Raw genomic sequence first — 17176 nt, 5'->3', positions numbered from 1 at the left:
ATGTCACAGCCATACAATGTGACAAGCAAAGGCTGAAGACTTGACATTTAACAAGCAGAGACCACCAAATGTCAAACACGCAGACTGACTCCCATTTTTCAAACACCAACAGGAGTTTCAGTGTATTTTAAGTAAAGATTACTTTCAACTTCTCTGCTAAGTTCGGAATGCTCATTAGATGCTCTTTTGGCCAAAAATTTTCTAGAAGTATTTAAAGTATCATTTGGAATTTCTGCTACTTTGTGTTTGGGAACATTTCAGTTGTCATTTTGTACTTAGGAATTATCTCACATCCACTTTGGGTGGGTTCTGTGAGGGTCATTTTGCCTGCACATCTATTTAGAAAGCTAAGTTTGATGATAGCAGATGGCTACTGTTGACTTTGCTGCTGCTGCTGCTGCTTCTGTTGCTGTTGTTGTTGTTGTTGCATTTGTTGTTGTTTTTTGCTGCTGCTGCTGCTGCTGCTGCTTTTGTTGTTAAGATAATAGATTCTGGTGTCCTCAAGCTAACCAAAGGTATCTATCTTAGTTCAGTATCAGGTCCATCCTGTTTGCTGTGCAGCTCTGTGAGTCTTGATCCATAGTTGTGCGTTTGCATTACAGTAGCATGCAGAACATTTCCCAAGCCATAAAAGCATGCCTGGTGCGTTTTACCTTTTCAACCCTTCCCTCTTCCTTAGTCTGTAGGATAAAGCAATCGTTTTAGTATTTCCATTCCACCGTCTTTCCAGGATGTCATTTGCTCTGATTCATTAACTATGTAGCTATGCAGACTGTTTATATTCCCTAAGCAGAGTGCAGTTTTAAATTTCCTTCTTTTCTTAGAGGGTTTTGTTGCTTGTTCCTTTTTACAAAGTAACAATGCTGTATATGGATATTCCAGACCTTAGGCATGCTTGCTAACATAAACACCACTGAGAAAATCTGTAGCTCTGGATCTGCATCTAGAACAGACATAACACTGGCTTTACCAAATGATTTAGGGTGTTGTCTCTATGATTCTATGCTTTGCAAGAGGTATTTAAACACTGACATGGGTTATGTCTTAAATGTTTGGAGAGAGGTACCAGTGAGTCTACCTGGCTTACTTCTTTATTTGAGAGTCTCTTTTATACTGAAATAACTATTTTGTGCACATTGGCTTCTAAGAGTTTATGCTTCTCTGTGAACATTTTCCTGAATTTCTTTCAAAGATAGTCTCCATTTGCATTAATAATTTATATTCATGGGCATGAAGTTGTTCATGTTTTTTTTTTTACTGCTACTATTCTCTTGCAAATAGTAGAATGACTTTTTCATTTGTTGGGTCTTCAAATTGTTTCCTCTTTTGTTGTCCAAGTTCCTCCAATGTGTCAATTGTTTTGATTATTCTAGAGAAGTAATATTTGGTTTTATTGTGAAAGCTTTATTAGTGGACTATTACTTTTGTTGTTGTTGTTTTGTATTTTATTTCACTCACAGATGCTGTGATTGTTATCATTTTTTACCTTCTGCCTTTTAAATTAGCTCACTCTTTGCCATCATGTTTCTCAGTGGAACATCTGTCTACTCTGTTTTTTTTTTCCCAGCACATGAAATCAACACTATTAACTTACTATAAATCCTGCTTCCATTTTCTTATGAAAAATGATGTTAAGAGACTGTACAGATAGCTTAGCAGTCAAGAGCACTTTCTGCTCTTTCAGAGGACCCAGGTCTTGTTTCTAACACCCAAGATGCTCAGAACTGCCAGTAATGCCAGCTCTAGGTATATGACAGCTTCATCTGGCTTATTTAGGTATGTGCACAAGCACACGTACATATAAATAAAAACATTTTAATAATTAATCAGTAAAATTGTGGTGAAATACAGACAATTCAATAAAAATATTGGTGACTGGCTATATTAATATATAAGAATATTATATAAGGAATTTAATAAGTTGGAGCCAGAATAATAGCCAATTATAATTTACATTGTCATGAAGCAAAGAGTGGTTTATGTCTACAATGTGTTGACAATGTGAAGTTTTTTCTTAATATTTTCCTTTTTGTTAGATAACAAAAGATTTGTTCTCTCTCACTCTCTCACTCTCTCTCTTACATCACACACACACACACACACACACACACACACACACACACACATTTTTCTGTGACTAAATAAATCCAAGAATTGTCCCCACTAAAGAACACATACTCCCAAACATACTTAATTTAAAACTTTTTTTTCTATTTTATGTGAGTGTAGTTTTCTTGCTGCTGCTGCTGCTTTGTTTTCAGACAAGAGTCTCAGACTGTGGTCTAGGATAGCCTGGGACTGCAGGTGTGAGTCTCCATGTCTGAGCTACTTGATGAGACGGAGTTCTTTAAGAGTAGAGAGTGACACTCCCAAACTCTACAATGAAAAGCATTCAAATATGAAGTAAATGTAGTAAAAATAAATTACACTGTTGAATTACTTTAAATTGCATAAATTGTTCTACAAAATTACATTTAAAATTAAACTATTACATTTTAACTCTATCTTATAGTCTATAGAAAATAATCACTAAAAATATTGCATGTTATGTCTAATATGCTAAAGATCAGTTAAGGGAAAGTTAAGTTTACAGCCATGCCACTGGAAATGTGCCCAATCTAGTGTGATCTCAGAAAAGGAAGTTAAACGATAATTACAATAGTGATGCTCAAACCAAAAGAAGGAAAAAATCCAGGGTAAACTAATACCAGATGAAAAACATTTAAATCATGCAAAAGGTCCTGGAAATATCATCAAAAATCTATCAGATATCACTGGATCGTTTCACTTTTTACAATGAAGTCACTTTATTCTGAAATATAAAGTAGTACATGATATGTAGCTAGCAATGTTATTCATCGAATTTAAAACATTATGAAGAGCCCATAAACAAATCCCTTATGAGTTATGTCTTTTGTATGGAGTTCCTAATCCAAGCAAAACTGATCTTCACAGAGTATTAATCAGATAGAATTGATGATGGAATAATTTTGGCAAGAAAGTAAATTCATGGCTTTGAAAACTTGCCCAAAAGTATTTATGTGTTCGTTAAAAGTTACTCTATAAAAATGAAGCTTCAACACACTGAGATATTTAAGAAAGGCACATCAAATTTAAAGAGTATAATTTACGTCCCTAAATTCTGACTGAAATACAAACTATGCCAGAAAAATATGGATTATTTTTACCTAGTGATGGAGATTACAGATAAACTAGTAAAATGATAGGTAAACTAATTAGTTTAGATGAATAAACTACTTTAAGGCATCAAGACATCGTTACATCTTCTACCTGAATGGAATTATTGTCAGTTTATAAAAGGAAAGATTTTACCTCTAGTGGGAGAATTATGCAAGAGATCCCTAATTCTGTCATTAACAAACTTTCAGTGCACTGTTATCTCCACGTCTACCTGGTCTTCCATCTCGCCCATTTGTGTTTAGCATCCATGTCATTCTCTCCCTGCAAACATCAGTAGAATCTCGATGGAACATCTGTGCTTTGATTAATTCCATATTTGGTAGACTTATCCAAACTCTGACTTTTAATATCTCTTTCATATTCTTTATCAAACCATAAAATCCCCACATGGACAGAGGTATCTGTTTTGGTTATGTTCATTTTATTGTTTTTCTTTGGCTTCCTCTCCCTCCAGGACTTATATAAGCCCATTAGTGATTGGTACATTGCAAGTGATCAGCGAGTCAGTGCTGAAAGAACAGATGTGTGCTAGGTCTTCCCAGTGAATTTTCCAGTTACTTCTCACCCTAAATCGGTAATGCAAGTTTTTCTTCAAAAACACGGAGCCTAGAAACTTAATTCTTTTTTCAGAATTGAGATACCTACTTTCAACCTAAAACAAATAGGTTTTGTTGTTGTTCTTATTGTTGCTGCTGGTGGTAGTGATGGTAGTAGTGGAATGAATATGTCTTAACTCCTGCTTTGTTATCTTTGGATGGATGGATACATAATAAATACAGATGACAGATGGAGAGAGAGAGAGAGAGAGATGACAGATAGATGATAGATGATACGTAGATGATAGATGATTAATAGACAGACTGACAGATAATCATAGTCATGTAAGTTACTGTGCAAAGTGTATAGAAGGTTTTCTGAAAGCTAGCAAAGGTCTTATAAATGCTTACTACCAAATTTTAAGCCCTTCATTTTCTGTCTTCTGTCAATTAGTCCACACTTTACCCCTATAATTTCAGTGACTGTCTTATATTACCAATGTTATTAATGTTTTCCAGTATAACCATTTACCACATGCTTAAATAATTAAACAAAACTTGAAATATTATGTTAATATAGAAATGTACACATTAATGCATTAGAAATATTGATGACTTTCTCCCAAAAGAAATTTATATTTAACATTTTAAACATGGAATACAGTGGCAGACCCTCTGTAACTGAGGCTTCTATGGTATCTCTTTTCATAGTAAATGTATGAATTTAGTCTGTGCTGTTTGTCTTGGGATTTTCCAGGTTTTTGTAGCCATTAGGTTTTATCTTGTAAGCTTCTATAATTGAATAGCCGTTGCAATTCCTTAACTCAATTTATTTAAATGTAAACCAGATGTGACCTGGCTAATTCAGGGTAGTATAGCCACCAAAGGTCTTCACGTTGTTATGTTGGTCTTATTTCTTTTTAGGCATTGCCCTCTTAGTTACAGTTATTTTTTTTTTATTATTTTAAGTATGTGACAGAAAACAACATCTATATCACACTATACTTTTAACTTCAAATTTTTAATGTTTCTGAGGAAATAATTTTTTGATTCACCTTCCTAGTTAATTACTCCAGGAAACAATTCTTACCACATGTCAAGAATGAGAACACTGCAAACAAGGAAATGAACTGATAATAGTAATATCTGAGAATGAGAATTTTAGCCTCCAAGTATTTAATTCAGTATATTGTATACCAAGTGGGTGTAACAAGACTTCCCAGCTGGGCAAGGTTCACATGTCTCACTTACTAAGAAGTCAATATATGAGTCTAGGCTCCATTCTTTTCTTTGAGACACATTCTCACTATGCCAAACTGCTTCAATACTTCTGGTTTCGATGTTGGCTTCAAACAAGTGATCTCCTGCCTCGGTTTCTAACTTATTAGAAATAGAGTGGAATGCAACCATACATATCCTTGTGGCTGTCTCTTAAATAGCAACATAGTTCATAAATGATTCTCTTTGGAATGCTCTTAATTCCAGCTGTAAATAAAATAAAAATTGCCTAAGCAGTTTATAATTTCATTATTATATTTTTTCAATTAAATTAATATTACATATTTCTGCCAGGTATGGTGGTTAACACCTCTAATCTTAGCACTAAGAAGGCAGAGACAAGAGGATCTCTGTGAGTTTGGGGCCAGTTTGGTCTACAAATTGAGTCCAGGACAGCCAGGGCTGCACAAAGAAACCCTCTCTGGAAAAATAAAAACAACAACAAAAAATTCAAATAAAAATTTCCACATTTCTTCCTCACACTTTCTTCTCTCTTGACTCTGCCACCCACTGCACTCCTTTGCTCTCTCATTTTCTTTAACTGTTATTGTTACACATGTGTCTAAATGCATAAACATAGAAATAAAGTCTACTGAATAGATGTAGTGTTGCTCATATGTGTTTCATTTTAGAGATGACCACTTGGAATTGGATAACCAACTAAGGGCTCATCCCCAAGGCTCATCGCTCTCTCGGGAGCTCTTAGTTGTCTGTAGTTGCTTAATTCAAGAGATGATGTCTGTAAGACTTTTCTCTTCCAAAACAACATGACTATTTTTTTGTTATTATTGGAGTCAATCAAAGTATCAATACGCTTTTATAATAGTTAGTAGCATAGGATTTATTAGAAGTAGCACTCAAACCTCTTTATTTGTCCATATTCCATATAACATGATGGGACATTGTATAAATGGCATAAAAGTTTATGCAGCCTTATTAGACACAATTTCTCTTTTGAATGTTAAAGTTCAGACCACAATATATATAATTCCATATAACACATATATAAAATCATGTGCCATTTAACAAGTGGAATACATTATGAGAAATGTACTTAACTCTGACATTATTACCATGTAAAAACTTGTGTGTAGGATATCTGCTGCATCTTAGTTGTATTCCTCCTAATCTACATGTTACCGTAGTAAAGACTATTGACAATTGTAACACAGTAGAACCACTGTAAGCAAATGTATGCAAATGCAGCAGATGTGTAGGATAAGTGTCAAAACAGGATAAACATGGTGCCCTGAATAGTTCAGTGATCTGAATGTACCTTAAGAAGCTTCAAGCTGTCTGCACCTGGTGCTGGGTTAGTTACTGGAGGGGATATAGACAGAAGAGCAAAGCCCAAGTCACTACCATGTATCAAAGACCATAAACATATTTAGGGTACTTTAAAATTATTTGAAATTATTTTAATATTATTATTAGCTTTTTAATCACAGCTTGGAGTAAAGTTTTTTCTTGTTTTACTATATACAGTCCTTTTCATTACATAGATTTTTCACTTCTCAATGTTTTTGTTTTTGAGAACTTCATAAATGAATGCAGTTAATTTTGATAGCACCAACCACCATTATCTTTATCTAACCACTCTGGATCACCACACACCTTGCCTCCTAACATGACTTACTTTTTTAACCTGGTAACTTCAATGAGCACATTTTAGCTTGAAGGAAACAATGTGAAGTCATAGCATACTTTGTATCTTTATTCCATTATTATACTTTATTGTTATAAATTTATCTATCTTACCCTTAAATGATTTAAGACTCTGAGGATCAGAGTCATTTTTATCTGTCTTCTATATCAGCTCATGGCATTACCACAGACATATGACTTGACCAATGAATCCATTCCAAAATATGAGAACTTTGGGCTTCATGTCAATCTTATGGAATTATAAGATTATAATTCTGATTATAATCTTTACTGATTACTTTCATTAATATTTTTAAGATTGGGGGTATCTAAGGATTGCTATCTAACTCTGTTTTGCATAGATATTTGCATTTTTTCTAGACAGTATCAGTGTTACTTAATAGTCCTGTGTCTATGTCACTCACATCCAATGCTCTAGCAAGCATCAACTACTGTCAACATTGTGGTCAGCTGATAATATCTACTGAGCAAATAGATGATGCAGTAAGAGTAGTATTAAATGAGATGAACATTTTCATTCAATGAACCAGAATAATAATTTTACATTAAAGATTTTAATTTATTCTCATAGCATAAAGCAGGTTTATAACAGATTTAAGCTGTTTGGAGGTACTGACCTTTGAGATAATTCCTTCACACTTCTTTGCTTGTGTTCATGTCTATACTTGGTACATTCTTGGTTTTTATATTAAAGATATTTTCCTACAGTTACCTCTATACTACTACTAACTACACTCCAAACTATAAAAATATACTTTTCAAATAAAAAGTATATCTATATATGTCTATATATTCCTTGATATCAATATTATACACTTTTGTTTGTACCATCCTCTTTCATCATAAGGATAATGGCTATTTCATAAGGCTATTTCACTGTGGTGGTTTAGTGGAATGGCTATATAAGACAACTAGAAGCATTGCTATAATGATACACATTTAATGATAATCTTAGCTACTCACAAAATATTGGACCTGAATTAAAATGGAGACTGTCTCTTTTGAATATAACAATGACGTGGAGAGGAATTGAGATTTGGTTCTATCCCAATTTCAAGATAAATACAGTTACCTTTGTATGTAAAATAAAAAGGTTTTTAGTTCATTTTCTCTACAGAATTTTCTTGAATAAAAGTATTCCAAGAAATAATCAAAGATGGCAGCTTATCTACACTGCTGCCACCCAGCTGCCCTGTATTGAGTGGGAATGTCCTCCATAGTTTGTGACACTTGAATGCTTGGTTCCCACTAGGTGGCACTGCATGAGGAGGTTTAACTATTACAGTCTTTCTTGGTTCCAATTTACGTTCTCTGCTTCATATTGTGTTTTAGGATTTAAACTTTCAGCTCCTGCTCCTGCTATCATGCCTACCTCTTGATACTCTCCCTTCCCACTCTGATGGACTCTCACACATCTAGAACAGTAAATCAAAATAACGTATTTTACAAGTTGTCTTAGTCAAAGTAGTTTATCTCAGTAATAGAAATGTAATAAATACACAATTCAAGATTTCAAAACAGACAGCTTATGCAATGAGACAAACCTGACTAGAATCCTTTGTCATTTTTAAAAAACTTTTTTGCTTCTACAAAGTCTTATGGAGCTGAAGCCAGTCTTAAACACACTATGCAGCTGAAGCTGGCCTTCAACTTCTGACTCTCAACCATGCATCTCCCAGGGGTTAGGGTTTCAACGTGTGCATCACTATGCTCAGTTCCTGAAGTGAAGATAACCAAACTCAGATTGATATACATCCAGGAAAAGAATTTGTGAACTGTGCTACATCACTATTTTTATAAGTTCATATTTAAAACCTGGGAAATGTTATAACTTAGATTTAGTGTTAGGGTTTTCCACCTGAGTTAGCTTTTTATAACTTGATTTGTATTGAAACTTGAAAGGAGTAGTGATTAGAAATTATTTCACCAATACTGACTGCATATGATTAGGTAAGAACATTTATAAATATGAAGCATTTAGAGCTGAGAAAATGGTTCAGTAGAAAACTACTTAGCATTCAACGTGAGCCTTCGACATGAGGACCTAAGATGAATCAGCAGAACTTGCAGAAACACTGGGCACAAACAGACTAGAGAGATGGTTCTCTGATTCACAATACTTCCTGTTTTCCCAGATGACTTGGGTTCAATTTCCACTACCCAAAGGGATGCTCACAACCAGTTTCAGGTGCTTCAACATCCTATTCTGGCCTCCTTGGTCAATTGGCATACACATGGTGCTAATACAGGTAGCTATGATTCTCAAGCACATAAATAAAGAAGATCAGTAGCTTCAACTAACCCAGACCTTAGGGAGCTTCCAGAGACTGAGCCACCACTGAGGAGCCTACACGAGTTGTTCCGAGGCCCCTGGCACATATGTAGCAGAGGTCTACCTGGTCTGACCTCAGTGAGAGATGTGCTTAATCCTGAATAGCCTTGAGGTCCCAGGGAAGGGTGAGGTCTGATGGCAGGGGCACCCTCTCAGAGGCAAGTCGGAGGAAGAATGGAATGAGGAACTGTTGGAAGAGGGACTGAAGGAGGGCCAAAGACCAGAATATAAATAAATAAAATAATTTAAATTAAAAAAAGAAATCTTAAACAAATAAATGAACAAATTCAAACCTGTAATACCAGCCTTTGAGAGCCAGATACAATGAGGACATTTATACTCAGTCTTCTGTCAGTTTAAGTAAATATGTGAATGGCAAATTCTGTAAGGGACTCCATCTAAAAAGGAAGGTGGAGAGTCTCATTGACCTCTGACCTCCACATACTTGTGCATACAGCTACACACACACCCATAATCATTAGCACACACATAATACCATGCACCTTCAAAATTATGTAAATATAAGAATGGTCATTAACATGCTAGCTTTTATCATGTGTCAGATACATCTTATGCTAAAAGACAGCTCTGTCCTTAATTACTGTTTTAAAGCTATAAATTATGACTATTCACATTTTCAATTTAAAAGTACTTACATTATTTTAATCTAGAATAGAAATCCATTTTTCTTTATCTCTCATTCATTTAGTGTTGACAATAATTTTTACATCTACACAAGCTTTACACATTTTGCCAAACAATTTTGAAAACTGATGAGACTGGACTGGAAACAGATTATTGAAGAAAAATTATTTTGCTTTTTCAATAATTTAATGTAAAATTGAAAAATTTTATTGCACATTAAAGCAACATCAGACATTTTTTATCTCTTTGAATATTTCAAAGGTATGAATTTATTTCATATCTAAGATGGCACACTTGATAATCAAATTGTGAGTTCAAAGCATATAAAAAAGACACAAATAAAATTCATAAAGCTTCTACTTGGAGGTAGATTCACTGGGAGTAATTGTGAAAGAAAAGATGGTTTACTTAATAACATACACTCAAATCTATCTGAACTTTAAAGTATAAGGTTTATACATCTGTATAGCCCTGCTTAAAAGCTACTTCTGAAAGCATAATTCAAAGCAATTGGGAAAATAGTATCTATAATTCTCTTCTATGTGGCACTATGGTTGTTCATGCTCAATAAATATTTGTTGACAATATTTCTGCAATGACATAGTATTTTCTGTATTCAGCAGGACAATTAGCCTGCTGTTCTCCATTTACAAATAAATGTTCTCAATTGGGTACTGAGGTTGACAGGCTTACTGTTTAGAAATGATTTCTGACTGCTCTGTAGCCAAAAAGGCTAGCCAACAGTTTCTACAATAAAAACTAATTGATACATGATAATTTTCTTATTTATGTTTTTATGTTGCTATAAATAATAAAACTGTTTTCAAAAATAAATAAGAAAAATGTCTTTTCTAGTTTCTGTCAGTATTAGAATTTTTCTTTCAAATTGATTTGCATAAGCATAGTTAAGAGTTAACTCTATCAGAGCACAGTTTGAGGGCAGGAATCACTTGTATTATCAAGGCAATATGTCTTTTGCCTTTGTAATGGTAATTGCTCAATTTTGCTGTAATGTCAAAAGTGCTTTCTGGGTAAACAACTCTGAAAGCATCAGTGGTAACCAAAACATTTTACAATTTGTTTTGTCATCCCTTGTAGAAATATTTCAACACTTTCATTGTGGTAAGTGAAAACTGACAGGTCGTAGGCTCCAGAGCTTAGCATACAGAGTGCATCTTTATTAGGGAGTGTGCACCATAATTCCACCCTAGTATTTCCTCCCCTGAATTCATTTCCTGAGTTGAAACGTTTGTTGAATACTTAATTGTATTGACTCCATGCTAAGTATCATGTAAATATGAAGACCACATTCTCCTTTCTCTAAAAAATTAAAACAGGGGAGTGAAGTAATTCAATTTTCAAATGTTGTAATAACCTTGGAAATATATAAACAGTATGGATGAATTACATCAATGATGATTAAAATGACCGATTTTCAAGCTCTCTTTCACAAACTCTGACTTCACATACATTCCTGGAAATAAAGAACAGGATTTGAACTGTAGTTACATAACCATGCACAGCTAACACAGGCAAACAAATTAAATTCTATAGTGTTAGTCATTTCAATTTTCCTTTTCTTCTTTTTACTTGTAAAATAAAGATGTATGTATGAAATGTGGTAAGATAATCATATCCTGTTGCTTACCTACAACTTCAGAATTCTAACTTTTAGACATAAACAAGCTGGTTCCAGATATAACTTTCAGGGTTTTTTTCTTGGGATGAAGTGTAATAAACCAAAAGCCTTGGATGTTCTTGACGGAAGCTGTCATGTTTTTCCACTGACCTTCACCATTAGAACTTTTCTTTTATAAATCTTTTTAGTTTGAGAAAAACCTCACTAATTTCCTTAGCATAGACTTAAATTCCTTCTGTAGACTACACAGTCTTAAACTTGCAATTCTCTGGCCCAACTACCAAAGTATTTTTAATTTCAGGCCTGTCTTATGATAAAGACAATTAACACGATAATAAGTCAAATTCCAGGTTCCTGGGAAAACATCCCATCCCTAAGAAGTAGATTGGATGATACTTATGATGTTTAAAGAGGATAAATGATAATTGCATTATTGACTGAGCCACAAAAAACCAAAATGTCTATTTTATAAGACTTACATTCTTACTTAGGGTGTATCTTTAATCTGTGTCTTGATTAAGATAATAATAGACTAATTGAATGTAGTAAGAATAGCAATGTGAAGATCATGAAATAAGGGTAGCTAAGAGTCTTGAAAAGTGTGATCATTAATACTGATTGACAACTTGAGAAGCTCTAAAATCACCTGTGAGCAAAGACTCTGGGCATCTCTTTAAGAAGGTTTTGGGGCTAGATTTCTTGAGGAGGGAAGATCTGGGAGGACTCTGAAGTGAAGGTAATTAGATTATATTATATGAAACTCTGAAATAATAAAAACTATCTAAAAAAGAAAAATAAGACACAGATTAACAGAATGAATGGGAAAAGAGGATCCATCCTTTTTCTACACCCAAGAAACATACTTTAACATCAAGAAAAACCATCACCTCTGGTTAAAAGAATGGAAAAAGACATCCTAGGAAAGGGAATGTAGCCATTTTATTATCTAACACTAGCAGCAATATTGAAGAATATTACATACTCATCAAAAGAAAAAAAATACACTGTAATATCCATCAATAGGATATTAAAGTTCTTAACATCAATGTACCAAACACTAATGTACCCATGTTCATAAAAGAAATATGACAACATAAGTCTCTTATTGGCCATCCCACACATATAATGTACAAGACTTCAATGCCTCACTTTCTGGGAGGAGTAGAGCAAGGAGAAACCATAATTAGAATAAATTACGCAAAAAATCTAGTTTCAATAAAACAAACAAACAAGGAAAGACCTAAAAACCCTTAGGATATGGGCTAAAGTCAGGGTATAGAAATGGGCCTAGTGTCCGTACTCTTGCTGCCTTCCAGGGTTTTGAGGATTATCAGAGTGACCCAGGTAATAATTACCATGAAAAACCACAAACCAATTACAAAAGCCATTTTCCCAAGAAAGTTCTTGACAGTTATCTCAGTAAAGCAGGAAAAAGGGTAAAGACAAGCAAAGAATGAAAGGTAGGGTGAAGTTGGAGCCTTTTGGCAAAGGAAACAATTCCATCCCTCTGTCAGCAGATATGAGTATTTGCAAAAGCTTAATAATTCAAGCTGTAACCAGAAAACCAACACAAATCAGAACAAAGGACATTTAAATATGGCCACACCAAAGCTCATTGGAATCCCTCCATAGGCTTCAAAGAACATCCTTCCATACCTAGCTTTTGGGGTTGCTTCTCTCTCTCTCTCTCTCTCTCTCTCTCTCTCTCTCTCTCTCTCTCTCTCTCTCTCTCTCTCCTCCAAGACTTGATTCAAGAATGATGAGCCCATCATGTTCTTTCAAGCATTTTGATCATTATTGCATTGGCTAACATTACAGTGTGAAGTTCTTCCCAGATAGGCTTTGGGAAGAGAAAAAGAAAGAAAAGATTTAACGAGTATATGAGCTATGGGTTATAAAAACAACATATCTAGCTCTTGGCTTTAGTGTTGAAAGTTGAGCCAAATCCATGAGGTCCAGTATCTAGGCAACAGGTCTTTCATCAAAAAAAAAAAAAAAAAATCATGAGGAAGAAATAGTTGTCCATATTTCATCTAATATGGACTTAAGCCCAGTGTCTGGGGAATATGATTACATGGAGTATAAAAAATTCATTTAAATTTTGGATCTACTTTTCTGTTAGGTGTTTAAGTATATGTAGGTGGCAAAATTTATCCAGGTTTTTTCTTTTCATTCAAAGCCTGTTAACAGAGCAGATTTTAGGGGTCACTTGAGACTTGGCACATTAAACTTTACTCCTTACCATACATGCCATCTGTTGGGATTATTGAGTATATGCTGACCGTACTGCATCCATTGCAATCACTGAGGACATTTTTCTCTGCTTTAGGTTTTTCCCTTGGAATCTGTGCATTGGTTAATGACAAGAGTCAGAGAACAGCCTAGCTTCACTTGTCATCCTACTAGAAAAAGAACATTTAGTTTGGAACAGCCACTTTCTGATAAGTTTACATTTTGTATGGCTACGGATGTGTGGCCACTGATGATCAGTGAAGACAAGATCCTCCAGAACCAGACTTCAGATAACTGTAGGGAAGGCCACATCCACAATGAGCAAGTGCTCACAATGTGGAATCTGGCTACCTGACAACGTAATAAATGACTGCCCTCCTTTCTACGAAGGATCAGGTTGCAGAATAATATAATACTACAGTTGATATATTTTTTTGATATATTCTTTTAGAGTTAGTTTTATGCCATCTTCTTGTTTATGTTTAGTTCAGGGTCAATGCAGAAATACAGGCATTCTTGTTAAGGTCTAAATGCAATGTTAGGATATGCCCTAGATTCCTCTTTATCCTTACCCCTATTTAAGTGTTCCTTGATAATTCTCCTTTTCTCTTCCCTCATTAGTGATCATGAGGAAAGACAGAGCTTTTCAAGTTTATCTATATTAACTTATATGACTGACATCTGTCTTCCCTCCCCTCCTTGTGACCATGGAGAATGTAAAGACTTCTGAATTTGAATCACCTTTATGTAAACCTTTCTACCCAGTAACCTTGTGTTCTTCATTTTTCCTGGCTTACTCTAAGTAAACAATTGGTCTACAGCTCAGAGAAAAATCTGTAGAATTAGGGTTAACAGGAGTGTGTACTCCTCTACTGCAGAGTTACATTGATCAGTTTGAACAGCGGCCCACACATTTCAGGAAGATGCTGCTTACCTACTCTAAACATAGAATATGCTTTCTGATTAGTAGATTCTGACAGACCCACAAATTACCATTATCTTAAAAAATATATATGTTCCTGTCTCTCAGATATTCTAATAAGTTTCTTTATGTAAAGATCTGGAATGATTGAGAGGGAACCACAAAAAAGAAACCCATCTGTGATGGCCAGTCACAGTGTTAGAGAAGTGTGGCCACAGGACAAACTGTCAAGTCCCCTTTTGGCCCCATACAGATGACATTATACAGATGTATAACCCTCAAAACTAAAGGAAGACACCATGAATGTATGGTGTTACCTCCTTAATCTGATATACGAAATACATCAGCCTTATTGAATGGTAACTGGAACACTCCAAAACATTACATAAATATTTCTGACAACTGTTGAGTGACAAAAATGAGTAAATCTGAGATAGAGTAGACTCAATATATTAGAAGACAGCATGGGTATGCGGGAAAAGGGACCGAGTAACTAGAAACAAAAAGCAAGAAAAAAAAAAGAAAGAAAGCTTTGGGAAATTTCAAGGTTCAATGCCCCCAAAAAGGATGCTGCTTTGTCTTTTGTGGACACTAGAAAATGTGTGCTAATTTCATTTTGCACACTTCCTGTATACAACCAAGCTGCTACTGGGGCAGCAGTCCATGAAAGGAGCTGAGATGGGGCAGTATGCCCAATGACCAGCCAGCCATAGCTGGCACTGTTTCTTTGTGGACACATGGAGAAAGTATTCAAATGCCTGTACCCAGTAGCTTCATCCAAGCGTGGCTTGAGCTGAGAACAGGCAGGTCTGTGATCCACACTATTGGGAGAGGATTATACATCCAGCTGTGAGCTACAAGCTGTGAGCACCTCTGGTCTCTTCCTTTCTTTTAAATTTGAGCAGTGATCACTTTGAACCTGAGTGAATGGTAATTGTAGAAGAGAAAAGAGGAATTCCCTAACCCAGGAACAAGAGATAGGGAATCAAATTTAGTATTCTTAACACAAGGCCATCAGTCACAGAAACATGAAGAGTCTAAGAAGTAAAGACTGGTGGCAGGAACTTTGGTGAGGAACAAGGGTAGTGTTAGTCTAGTTGGCTATTATGAGGTTTCCAAGTGTCTCTTACTTATAGTTATATGTCTGTGTAGAGCTTTCAGTCACTGGTGCTTATTCCAAAGAAGAAATAACAAGAAACCAGAAACCAGGATTTAACTGTGCCACTACAAATTTGAAGCAAGGAAGGAATTGCTGATAAAATCGAGAACATTTCCAAAAGTGCAAATTTTGGAGTCCTTGTCATAAAAACTAACTGACAATTTTAAGTGTAATTTCAGAAAACGGAGGTTCTGTAGATTGGCAGAAAACCACACTGGGACCATTATCATGCTAAGTGGGTGTTTCTTTTCTTTCTTTTCTTCTTTCTCTTCTTTCTTTCTTTCTTTCTTTCTTTCTTTCTTTCTTTCTTTCTTTCTTTCTATCTTTCTATATTCTTTAGAACATGGTGATGGGTCTCAACTTACCCTAGTTATGTCTTCTGTCTTCTATATCTTTAACAAAAGACATATTATCATTAGCATAACAGTAGACTAGGAAGGGGGTACAAAGGCCTTCAAAAATTACAAATCTAAACAAATGCTTTTTATTGAACATCTCAACCATCCTGTTGTCACTTCTGTTAATTTCTGAATGAAAAGTCTCAGAAAACAAAATCTGTGAAGGACTACCCTCTGCGACATCTGCTCTGTCTCAGGATCAGCTCTGCTGCTGCATGTTTGCTTCTTCATCTAATATTCTTTAACTTATCCATTCACTCCTCTTCGAAAAATCTCAATTGGATAATGTTTTTGTTTTATTGAAATTATATTTGTTTCATACAATATCTTCTGATTATTTCCCCTCCCTCTACTCCTACTCCTCACTGTTCCCCCTCATCTCCTCTACCATCTGAATCCTCCTCTGTTTGTCACTGGTTATAAAACAAATAGGCATCTAAGGGATAATAATAAAATAAGATTAAACACACACACACACACACACACACACACACACACACACCAGAATAGGACAAAAAAAAAAAAGAAAAGAAAAATGAAATGATAAAAAAGAATGAATGAAGGAAAAAAAGAGGCAAAGAAGCCAAGAAAAACACAGAAGAATTAAATATAGATCCAGAGACTCACTAGTTTGCATACTCAGTAATCTCATAAAATCACATAATATATTATATATTTATATATTATATATAATTATATAATATATATTATATATTAGAATGAATATATATATATATATATATATATATGCTTCTGGATTTGTGTATTACTATATAAGACATATATGTGTGTGTGTGTATGTGTGTGACTTCTAGAGTAAATGAATAAAAATAACATAAATAAATTATAAAATAAAAAATGGAAAAAAAGAAGAAAGAAAGAAAGAAAGAGAGAGAGAGAGAGAGAGAGAGAGAAAGGAAGAGAAGGAAAAGTGTTAAGAAAAAATTAAAAAATGACATAACATTGTGAGAGGACTCTCATAGAAACCATTGAGTCCACTTTCTGTTGGCCGTCTACCACTTGGAATGGATCCTACCCTTAAAAGAATTTTGTTTCTCCAATGAAACTTCCTTGTAGAAAACTAAAAATTTATTTGCAAGTATTTATGAAATGAAGGTTGATTAGGGACAGAGTTTGTGTCAGTGAAGTCGTAGTTCGAGTTGAAGTCT

This window comes from Arvicanthis niloticus, chromosome 27 (genome assembly GCF_011762505.2).
Source record: "Arvicanthis niloticus isolate mArvNil1 chromosome 27, mArvNil1.pat.X, whole genome shotgun sequence".
Classification (NCBI taxonomy): Eukaryota; Metazoa; Chordata; class Mammalia; order Rodentia; family Muridae; genus Arvicanthis; species Arvicanthis niloticus.
This window is presented reverse-complemented; position numbering follows the sequence as displayed.